The sequence below is a fragment of the Notolepis coatsorum genome, assembly GCF_963971535.1.
Source record: "Notolepis coatsorum genome assembly, chromosome: 7".
NCBI lineage: Eukaryota > Metazoa > Chordata > Actinopteri > Aulopiformes > Paralepididae > Notolepis > Notolepis coatsorum.
The window spans coordinates 160,533,368-160,543,741 of record NC_140171.1 but is presented as its reverse complement, the minus strand read 5'-3'; positions in this window follow the sequence as shown (position 1 = coordinate 160,543,741).

Genomic DNA, 10,374 nt, shown 5'->3' with positions numbered 1-10,374 from the left:
GGTCATGCATATCAAATTTGGTCAATGTCAGTGTCAGTGTCACTGTAAGGCACTGTAAGGCTACTGTCCTGCCTCACTTCCAGTGATGAAGCTAAGCTATGCTAACGGAGCGTCTATTCCCAAAGCTAAAATGCACGCACAGAGACAAAAAAAAGTATGTATCTTCTTGTCTAACTCCAGGGAAGATGTTAAATAAGCTAATTTCCCAAAATGTTGGAGTTCCCCTTTAAGTGTTATTAGTAGGTTACAGCAGTAAGCCTTAGTTTGCTCAGTAAATTATGGCCAATTCGTTTTATATTGTTTAATACAGTTAAATAAATAAATAGCAATTTTTTGTTTTGTATTTCTTCCCTCCCCCCCACTGTGCCGAAAATCATACCTAACCGTGACTTCAAAACCGAGGTACGTACCGAACCGTGGATTTTGTGTGCCGTTACACCCCTAGTGTTTTCGGTACGCTTTAGTGTCATGACATTAATGTTTTAGTCTGTGGGCATGTAATTGTTGCTGTTGTTAGCCGCAGAGCTATGTCGTTATTGCATTGTGCATTTTTTGTCGTGTGTAACGTAGGTAGCGTGTGTGTGTGTGTGATGTCTGTCATCACATTGTAATATTGGCCTCGGGCTCAAGTCGGGCTAGGGCCGAATAATTGCTTAACTTTGCAGGCTAGGGTAGGCTAGGGAATGCTACAGGCTTGGGCCGGGCTGGGGCAGACAAAAAATATTCATTTTTAAGAATTCGCATAGGTAAATTCTTAACCTCACATCTAGAGACTTAAAAACATGTCCAAGAAAAAGAAAGAAAGATGACAAGAAAAATAAAAGTAACATACTGGTCTCCTGGTGGTCTGTGAGCTCCTCCATCAGCCCAGTGGACATATCCGTGGGTGGGTCTAGCGTGTCCTGAACCTCCTCTATTTTAATAATCAGTAGGTCACTGGGTGGATCTGGAACAGAGGGAGACAGAAAAAGTACTTAGTGCCATGAAAAAGTATTTACAGTGGCATGAAAAAGTATTTGCCCACTTTCTGATTTCTTCTGTAATTACAGATTTGTCACTTTTTTTTTTATCTTTATACAAAATCTAATACAGGATGTAAGAGTCCTGAGCCTCTTCTTTCATGATTGATAGGAAGTTGGAGGTAGATCTGGAGCAGAGGGAGACAGCAACTAAGGAAATACTCCAGTATTTACGGTCTTATTTTACAAATTATTATATTTATATACTGAACTTTATTTATCAAACATATACATCCTTTTCCTCCCTTACATTTATTTAAGTTAAACAAGACCACTGACCCCTTTAGCTAAGGCTTAATACATCACAGTTGGGATCCCTTCTATCAGCTTAGTTCTCCTGGTTGCTATTCAATCCAGCAGGGAACCAGGACAAAGGTGTTCCATTTATAAAAGAGATACCAGAATAAAGTGCTCCAAAGAGTTAGGCTGAATGTGAACAAGAGTTTGATCAAATTAAAGAATGAGAGGAGAGAAAGCAATGGCGACAAAGACCGAGACATACAAACATGATGGAGCAGAGGAAGGAGAAGACTAAATCAAGATAAGAGAAAGAAACAACATACTGATCTCCTGGTGGTCTGTGGGCTCCTCCTTCATCTCAAAGGAAGTCTCCTTGGGTGGCTCTAGCGCGTCCTGATCTTCTTCTTTAATAATCAGTAGGTCTCTGGGTGGATCTGGGACAGAGGGAAACACAACTCAACATACTAGTCTTTATTTACTTCTGGGTCTGGAGAGTAAACTAAAGTCTCTTCAGTAGGAAGTCTTGTTCTGACTTACAGAGGTCCTGCTGGTCTGATTCCTCCTTCATTCTAGTAGGTGTGATCTTGGACGGCTTCTACTGGAACTGGAGTTTTGCTACAAGGATACATGCAGATGGTCACAGAGAGCCCATACTGTAGATCCAAGTCTGGAACTGACTGGTCAGCCAGGACATATATAGAGGTTTCTCTCCACCAATCACATCACAGTATGGAGGGGAAAAGAATGAGAACTGTAGGCCAATTAGTTGACATGCTTTTATTCAAAGCTGATTACATAAATGCAGGACTTAATTTGTGCCAGGACCTGCCAGATTGAGACCGGCACCTATTTGATCGGATCCGGCACCTCCTCTGTCATAATCTTCTGTCAATACATTTAGTGGGGGCGTGGCCAGGTAGCATAGGGTTTTGATTGAATTGATTGAAAACTTTATTAATCCACAAGGAAGCATACTAGGACCGTTACTGTTGCTAATTCATGCAAATGACATGTCGTCAGCTTGTGACTGCAACTTGTTCCTGTTCGCGGACGACTCAGCCCTGCTGGTCTCTGACAAGAACAAGTTACAGGTTGAAAAAACCCTCAGCTCGGAACTCTGCAGAATCTGGCTCGCTGATAACAAACTATCATTACACCACCTGGGGAAAACAGAGTGCATTCTCTTCGGATCAAATAACAAACTCAGCAAGACCGACGGCTTCTCAGTTACAGTGGGTGACAATATTGTCACAAGGAAAGATGAAATTACATACCTGGCAAATCTTTCCTGTGACAAAATGGCATCCAATGTAATAAAAAAAAGTCAACCAAAGAACTAGATTCTTGTACCAGATCTCCTCTCTGGTAAACAAGAATACCCTGAAGACTCTGGCAGGAGCACTCATTCAAGGGTACTACGACTATGCTTGCACTTCAAGGTACCAAAGCACCTCAGCTCAAAGGCGCTAAAAACTAAATTACAAACACCCCAAAACAAACTGGTCAGACTACTGCTTGACCTTACTCCTAGAACCCACCTCACCCCTGCCAAGTTTGACAACCTAGGATGGCTTAGAGCAGTGGTTCCAGGGTTTCCGTTAAAAAGAAATTCTGTCGGTCTGAGTGTCCGGTAGATTTCAATCTACCGGACAAATGGGATCAATTCCGGTCAGAGTTTATTGAGCTTAAAAACAATTGATAGGCCTATATAAAGAATGACGTCCTCAAGGCATTTATAATATTTTAACTTAAAACTAGGCTACTTTTGCGTATATAGTCATTAATATATTCCAAATAAAATAAGTCCCGAGACTTCGTGCTGCTGCCGACTTGAGGTGTCGGTGGGCAGTCTGCCCGACATTAATAAACAGCAGTCTGTTATAATCACATTTTTATGAGCTAACGAATTCCGTTATATTGGACATTCGTATTAATTATATCAAGCGAAGAACTGAGAAATTTGGCAGAGAGAGACGGCAACATTATCGTGGGTTTGCGTGATGTATCTCCACCTCCCAACGACTTGGTGCTAGTCATAATGTCCGGTGAAAATAATTCCCTCTAAGCACAATTTGATTATTTGAATTGTATTAAAATAGGCTAAAATTAAATAGCCTATGCGATGAACGAAACAATCATTACATTTGTTTCATCGTTGCTTCACCAAGCAGGTCTGTCTAATAATGACAACGGTGTGTCAGCGCGAGCTTGCTGCTAGATTTACGAGAAGCATGGAGCTGCAGACCCGCAGAGCAGCAGTGTTTTCAGGTCCGGTCGCGTGTACCACTTCCGCAACGGATTTGATTTCCGGGGTTGCCCTGATTGGCCGCGACGGCCACGTGAACGGCAACGTCTGGCTGCTGTGTTTCACTGCCGCTTTCCAACGCCGCAGCAGCATTGTCGCGCCACATCGCCTGAGTGCAGAGCTGTTTAATCACTTGCCCCACTGCGTTACCAGTGGCGCTGGAGTTCACTTCGCCTTGCTGAATTAAGGAATGAATAAGTTAAACGTGTCAATTCAGCAGTCAAAGTGTACTGTATAAATCTAACTTCATTAGACGGCCGACGTACGGCTTGTCCATTAATGGATATATAATGGATATTTTATTTATCTGCCACCATGGTGTAATGGTTAGTCCTAATACCTCTCACGCGGACGACCCGCGTTCGAATCCCCCCTTTTTCAATTTTTTTTTGCAATGTAAATGCTTCAATCTGGTGCACTTTGAGAGCTATATAAAGAATGACGCCCTGATACACGCTTGAGGGCGTCATTCTTTATATAGCTCTCAAAGTGCGCCAGATTGAAGCATTTAACTTATTCATTCTTTAATTCAGCAAGGCGAAGTGAACTCCAGCGTCGCGCCACTGGTAACGCAGTGGGGCAAGTGATTAAACAGCTCTGCACTCAGGGAGCGAAATTTACTTTTTGACTCACCGGCCAGTGGCGGGTAGATGGGAAGAATCTACCCGCCAAGCATATTTCTTACCTGCCAAATTTTGTTTGATTAAAAAAAAGGATATATATATTTTATATAAAAAAAAATTTTTTTAATAAAATATATATTATATAATCATACTTGTAGTTGTATTATCTGCGAGACATCGCCACCACGTAATAAGTCAAAATGCTCGCTATCTGCAAACAGCTCCACTGTCTGTGTGTATACTTGAGTAGCCTCCAGCTCCAGCAAGGATTCTCCGGCCCTGCAGCTAGACCCTACATTCAGCATGCAAGGATTCTCCGGCGATGCAGCTGGACCCTATTGGTATAATGTTAGGGTTCTTTGGTCAAATCACATTCAACATGCCCTCAGCTAGAATACGCATTCAATCAATGTTATAAGACATTGATATCAGGAGCTATCTGTAGCTACTGCTAGCCCGGTAGATAACGTTAAGACAATTTAGTTTACTGGGACAGATAGATCTAACGGGAGCTAGCTAACGTGAGCTAGCTAACGAGGGAATGGAGGTATTATGCACTCGAGTCGACTATTGCTGGAGCATTTGTTGATATCAGCAGCTATCAGTAGCTAGCCAGCTAGATACCGTTAGACAATGCCTCGTCATGTATTAAACTAAAAGTGAATAGTTGACTGGGTCATTGGCTCTCTCCCCCCCGAAATCCGCAACGCCCCAACCCTGGACACCTTCAAATCCGCTCTAAAAACACACCTCTTCACCAAGGCTTTCCCCATCAGTTAGTTTTAGATTAAATTAGGTCCATTATCCCCTACTTTCCCTCATCCCCTCTTCCCCCTCCCCCCTACTTTCCTTGCCCTATTTTTTGTCCTGATTGTAAAGCGACCTTGGGTTCTATGAAAGGCGCTATATAAATTTGATTTATTATTATTATTATTATTATTGTTTAAACAGTAACGGTAGCTCATGGAGGTCCGATCTAGACTAGAGCAGACTGCCCGCATATCGCAATGGTGGCGTTTCAGGAAGTAAACAAGCCAAATGAGAGCTTCCGATTGGTCATTTGCTTTCTTTCTCATGAAACCAGTCACGTCACTCTACTGTGATTGGACCGTTGACTTGAGTGCAATGTGGGACTTGTAGTTTTTTAACGATCTCGCGGCGGAGAAAAAAAAAGACGAGAGAGGCTATAATCTGTACTCGCACAATCAAAATAAGAGTATTGTTATGAACTACACGTCTACACGCCACACGGCGGGCAGCCCTCTAAGTGTCAAGCGCCAAAGGTAAAAACTGAGCGCCCCTGGCGGGCGGCAGGCTTTAGTTTCGGTCCCTGTCTGCACTCAGGCGATGTGGCGCGACAATGCTGCTGCGGCGTTGGAAAGTGGCAGTGAAACACAGCAGCCAGACGTTGCCGCGTCTGGGGCTGCCGTGGGGCGGGGCCGCGGCGTTCACGTGGCCAATCAGGGCAACCCCGGAAATCAAACCCGTTGCGGAAGTGGTACACTCGGTCCGGTCGGGGGACCGCTCAGCAGCGCCCCCCACCCAACAGCTGAATTGCCAATGGCTGAATTGGAGTACTGCACTGTGCCGGTAAAGCTGGTGGGTTCTGTGGGTGTGCAGCTCCATGCTTCTCGTAAATCTAGCAGCAAACTCGCGCTGACACACCATTGCAAGTTGCTGTACTCTGTCGTCTACTCTAAGCCATCCTAGGTTGTCAAAGTGGGCAGGGGTGAGGTGGGTTCTGGGGGTAAGGTCAAGTAGTAGTCTGACCAGTTTGTTTTGTGATGTTTGTAATCTTGTTTTTAGCGCCTTTGAGGTGCTTTGGTACCATGAGGTGCAATCATAGTCGTAGTACCCTTGAATGAGTGCTCCTGCCAGAGTCTTCAGGGTATTCTTGTTTACCAGAGAGGAGATCCGGTACAAGAATCTAGTTCGTTGGTTGACTTTTTTTATTACATTGGATAGCATTTTGTCACAGGAAAGATTTGCCTCTAGGATGGAACCCAGGTAGGTAATTTCGTCTTTCCTTGTGACAATATTGTCACCAGGGACGCAGGAACTATGGGTGCGGCAGGGGCTGCAGCACCCCCTGCTGGCGGGGAGTGTAACTGCAACTGCAAGGTTGTTTTGGATTTTATTCCAAATTTGTAACCGAGGCTACTCATGTCACAGAGCGGAACGGCACTGCAGATTTACCCTACTCTTGGTGTTGTGAAGGGCCAGATTAAACCGAATATATATATTTATTTATATATATATATTTAATTGTATTTGTATATTCTCTAATATTCCCTGATATCCCTTGTATATTCCTTGTACAATATGCATTGAATATCCATTCTAGCCTACTGAACATCCCATAATAGTCTCCATTCTACTATTGGTCGAGACCTTGGTGCCAGGCTGCCATACCCCCCAGACCCAGTTCAAACGTACCGCTCAACATGTACGAACAAGTCCTAGTTCCGCGTAGGAATCTGGCTACCGCACCACTAATGGTACTATTTGTTCATAGTGCGTATATATACTGCGCTACTAAAGTAGGACTTTCTTTTTAGTCCAGTTTCTTACCCTCCAATAGAGTGACAGACGTAAAGCCTCCCCGCGACGCCACGTGTGGGAGTAAGGCCAAGTTCGGCCTACCATCGGTATTGAGACATCGTGTATATTAATATTTGAATAGTCATATTTGGCACTATATCGTCGAGTTGGACGTAGTCTATTAAGCTAATAATAGTCTATTCATATGTAGTGCTTCGTGCGGTGAGAATACTATCGTAGTCAATACCCCCATCGTTTCGGGTAGAACTGGCTGCTTATCCAGGGTGGCCGACCCCATGTGAGGCTGCACCCGAGGAGCCCCAGAGCCGACGAGCGAGTGGACCTGCATACCGGATTATTCTACCGACGACAGCCCGCCTTCCCAGGCACGGATTATGCTTTGTATACAGTGATTATTCTATGGATAAAGACCAACACTGCCGTGTGTTGGAAACCCCCCCCCCCGGAGAGGACGACAGGTGAGGAGACGCTCTACACGACGAGGTCGCTTCACGTCTCTCCATCGTGGACCGGAGGAAGCCGGCCCACAGAGAGTCCAACTGCTTTCATCTGTGGATCGAGGATCGCTGAGGCACCGAGCCGCACAACCGTGGGTTCTCCCAGGATACCCTCGGCCAGACGGATACAGCCAGACTCTACCCCCCCCCCCCTTCTCCAGTTGTCTTACAAGCGACCGGAATCCCCCCCTAGTGTATCCAGTTCTATAATCATTAAAGTATCATTGCTATTATTCCTTAAATATACCAGGTTGTATATTTACCGCCTGCGCCACCAGAGATTGGACGTTCTCTATTGATATACCAACGAATACTCATTTGCCATAAAAGTGCATCCTATTTCAAATCATAAATGTAATTAAGTGATTGCTCTACATACCTTTTGCTATGTATTAATTATTATTAAACGCAGACTTTCGACTTGGTACATTTGTGTTGGATCGTTTCATCTACGTGGGAGTGTTTACCATAATTATTTATGCCTAGTACTGGGTGGCCAGAGTCTAAAGTACAAGAGGTAGTGGTAGTAAGTATCATATCTAACAATACAGTCAGGGAATTGTACCCCTCAGCTACACTTGGAATTCATTCAGATCGTCATAGGGGCGCTGTCTCGATAATGCAGTGTTATTAACAGCGTGTAGCCGACGCATGAACCGGTTGGGATTCGAATAGACGCGGCCTGGAAGCGTCAACGCGGAACTGGAAATCCGTTGGTAAAAAAAATAGACACAGCGGCTGCGCCCTGGGATCGTTTTGGGACGCTGAATTCGCAGTAAAGGAATATATGAACAAGCCAGCAGAACCATCCGAGCCCCCGGGAGGGTGGTCGAAGACCTTTTGCATGTCGGCGATCATGTATGCAGGGAACGAATTGCAGAGGGAGGGCGCAACAGCCAGGTGGGGTAAGCTGGGCTGTGATGTGTGCATCATCAGAACGGTTACATTGTTTGTCTCGCACGCTCAGAGTGCGGAGTTGGGCAGCGGTATCCTCTAGTGAACGAGAGTGTTGGTTATGATGACGTGACGGACAGTGGAGCTGTTTGCAGATAGCGAGCATTTTGACGTGTTGCGTGGTGGCGATGTCTCGCAGACAATACAACTACAAGTATAATTATATAATATATATATTTTATAAAAAAATAAATAATAATTATATAAAAAAAAAGAATTAATCAAAAACGATCGATATCTCAGCACCCCCACTTCCCGCGGACTTCCCGCATCCCTGATTGTCACCCACTGTAACTGAGAAGCCGTCGGTCTTGCTGAGTTTGTTATTTGAACCGAAGAGAATGGACTCTGTTTTGCCCATGTGTAATGATAGTTTGTTATCAGCGAGCCATATGCAGATTTTGCCTAGTTCCGAGCTGAGGGTTTTTTCAACCTGTAACTTGTTCTTGTCAGAGACCAGCAGGGCTGAGTCGTCCACGAACAGGAACAAGTTGTGAATCACTACCCACTTTCAAAACCACTCTCAAAGAGCACCTACGGGAGACTGCAATTCGAAACTGGCCCCTGTAAATGTCCAAACCCGTTACCCAACCCCCTCCAATGTACAACCCCCCCCCCCCCCAACCAATTGTGTGTATTGAGCTGTACTGTCTGTATTGTACCCATTCTGCAATCTGTTAATACAATTTTCAATCAATCAATGTTTAATATAGCTTATGGTTTATGTATGGCGTTAAAGAAAGTGTTTAGATCAGTTCAGATAGGAACAGACCTTTTAGATATAGAGGCAGAATAATCCTCGTTTCAGCTGCTGAACATTATCCGGCTAACGAGGAACAGGGCCCAGGCTGCTGCAAGTTGCTGTACTCTGTCGTCTACGGTCAGCCATCCTAGAGAACTATGTTGTTCTGTGTCAAAGGTTCCCTTCTGCTGCTGCTGCAAGGAAGGAGCGATAAGAGGAAAACAATGTGAATATAAATGTACTTACGTTTTGGTCCAGTACAGTTCTGCCACAGACGTTAGCAAGAGACTCGTTTAATGTCTCTGCTCCGACTCACAACAAAGACAACAACACACTTGATCTGCTTCACAATCGGGTTCAACGTCAGTCATGTTTGCACGGAGGAGTTGACGGTGACCGATAACACATGTGTTGTGTTTAACTGGTACTTTGATCAGGGTTTTGTAGCAGAGAAGCGAGTTAAAAGCTCCTCAATGTAAACAGTCTGGCTGCAGACACGTTAGCTGCTGGTTTTAACAGCGAGGCGCGGCCATCTTAGATGACGTCACTCGCTCCGTTCAAGCCGTAAACCGCTCCCCTTGTGTCGCAAAACAGAGGCAATGGAAATCTTCCAGCCTCCAAATCCATCTTCTCTATCTCAAAGAGTTGCTATCTGAATTAACAGTGCCAGGGCTACTTCTTTCTCTAACCTTATTTCTGAATTAATAATAGTTATGATTACAGTGTAGGCTAGTTGTAGAAAGCAGTAGATATTCCCCTTCATTATATTTATAATTTGTCTAATTTGCCCTCAATTCTTCTCTCTCCCCTATGGACAATAAACATGGTGTTTGCCCCTTAAATACAGTGTCTGTGTTGTGTTGCCCCAACGCCACAGTATATATATATATATAATATATATGTACATATCCCTTACCTACTCTCGCTAATTGTAGTTACACAGCTGGTCGGTATGACTTACTGATTAGCACTATTACCCAGTAGTTTCAAGTTCAAGTTTCAAGTTTGCTTTTATTTGTCACATATAAAGTACATACATTACAGTGAAATGCTTGGTTCTGTATGAGCCCCAGAGAATTTAGTTGAGTTTATTTTATCTCGAACAATCAACCATATAAAAACACAATAAAATGAATAAACTAAATAAACATTTTATTTAATGAAATCTTCCATTCTTCATTAAATGATAAACAAATGAGTTCGAGAAGGAGCAGAAGGAAGCAATTACTTATCTAGTCCTGCCCCTTCCTCACAATATCATACATAAAACAAACGGTGGTATAGTGGTTAACACTGTCGCCTCAGAGCTAGAAGGTTGTGGGTTTGAATCCCGCTTGGGGACCAGGTTGACAGTTACCCAGGTGGGGTATCTCCCGGGCCTTTCTGTGTGGAGTTTGCATGTTCTCCCCGTGCTCGCAAGCAGTGGTGCAGT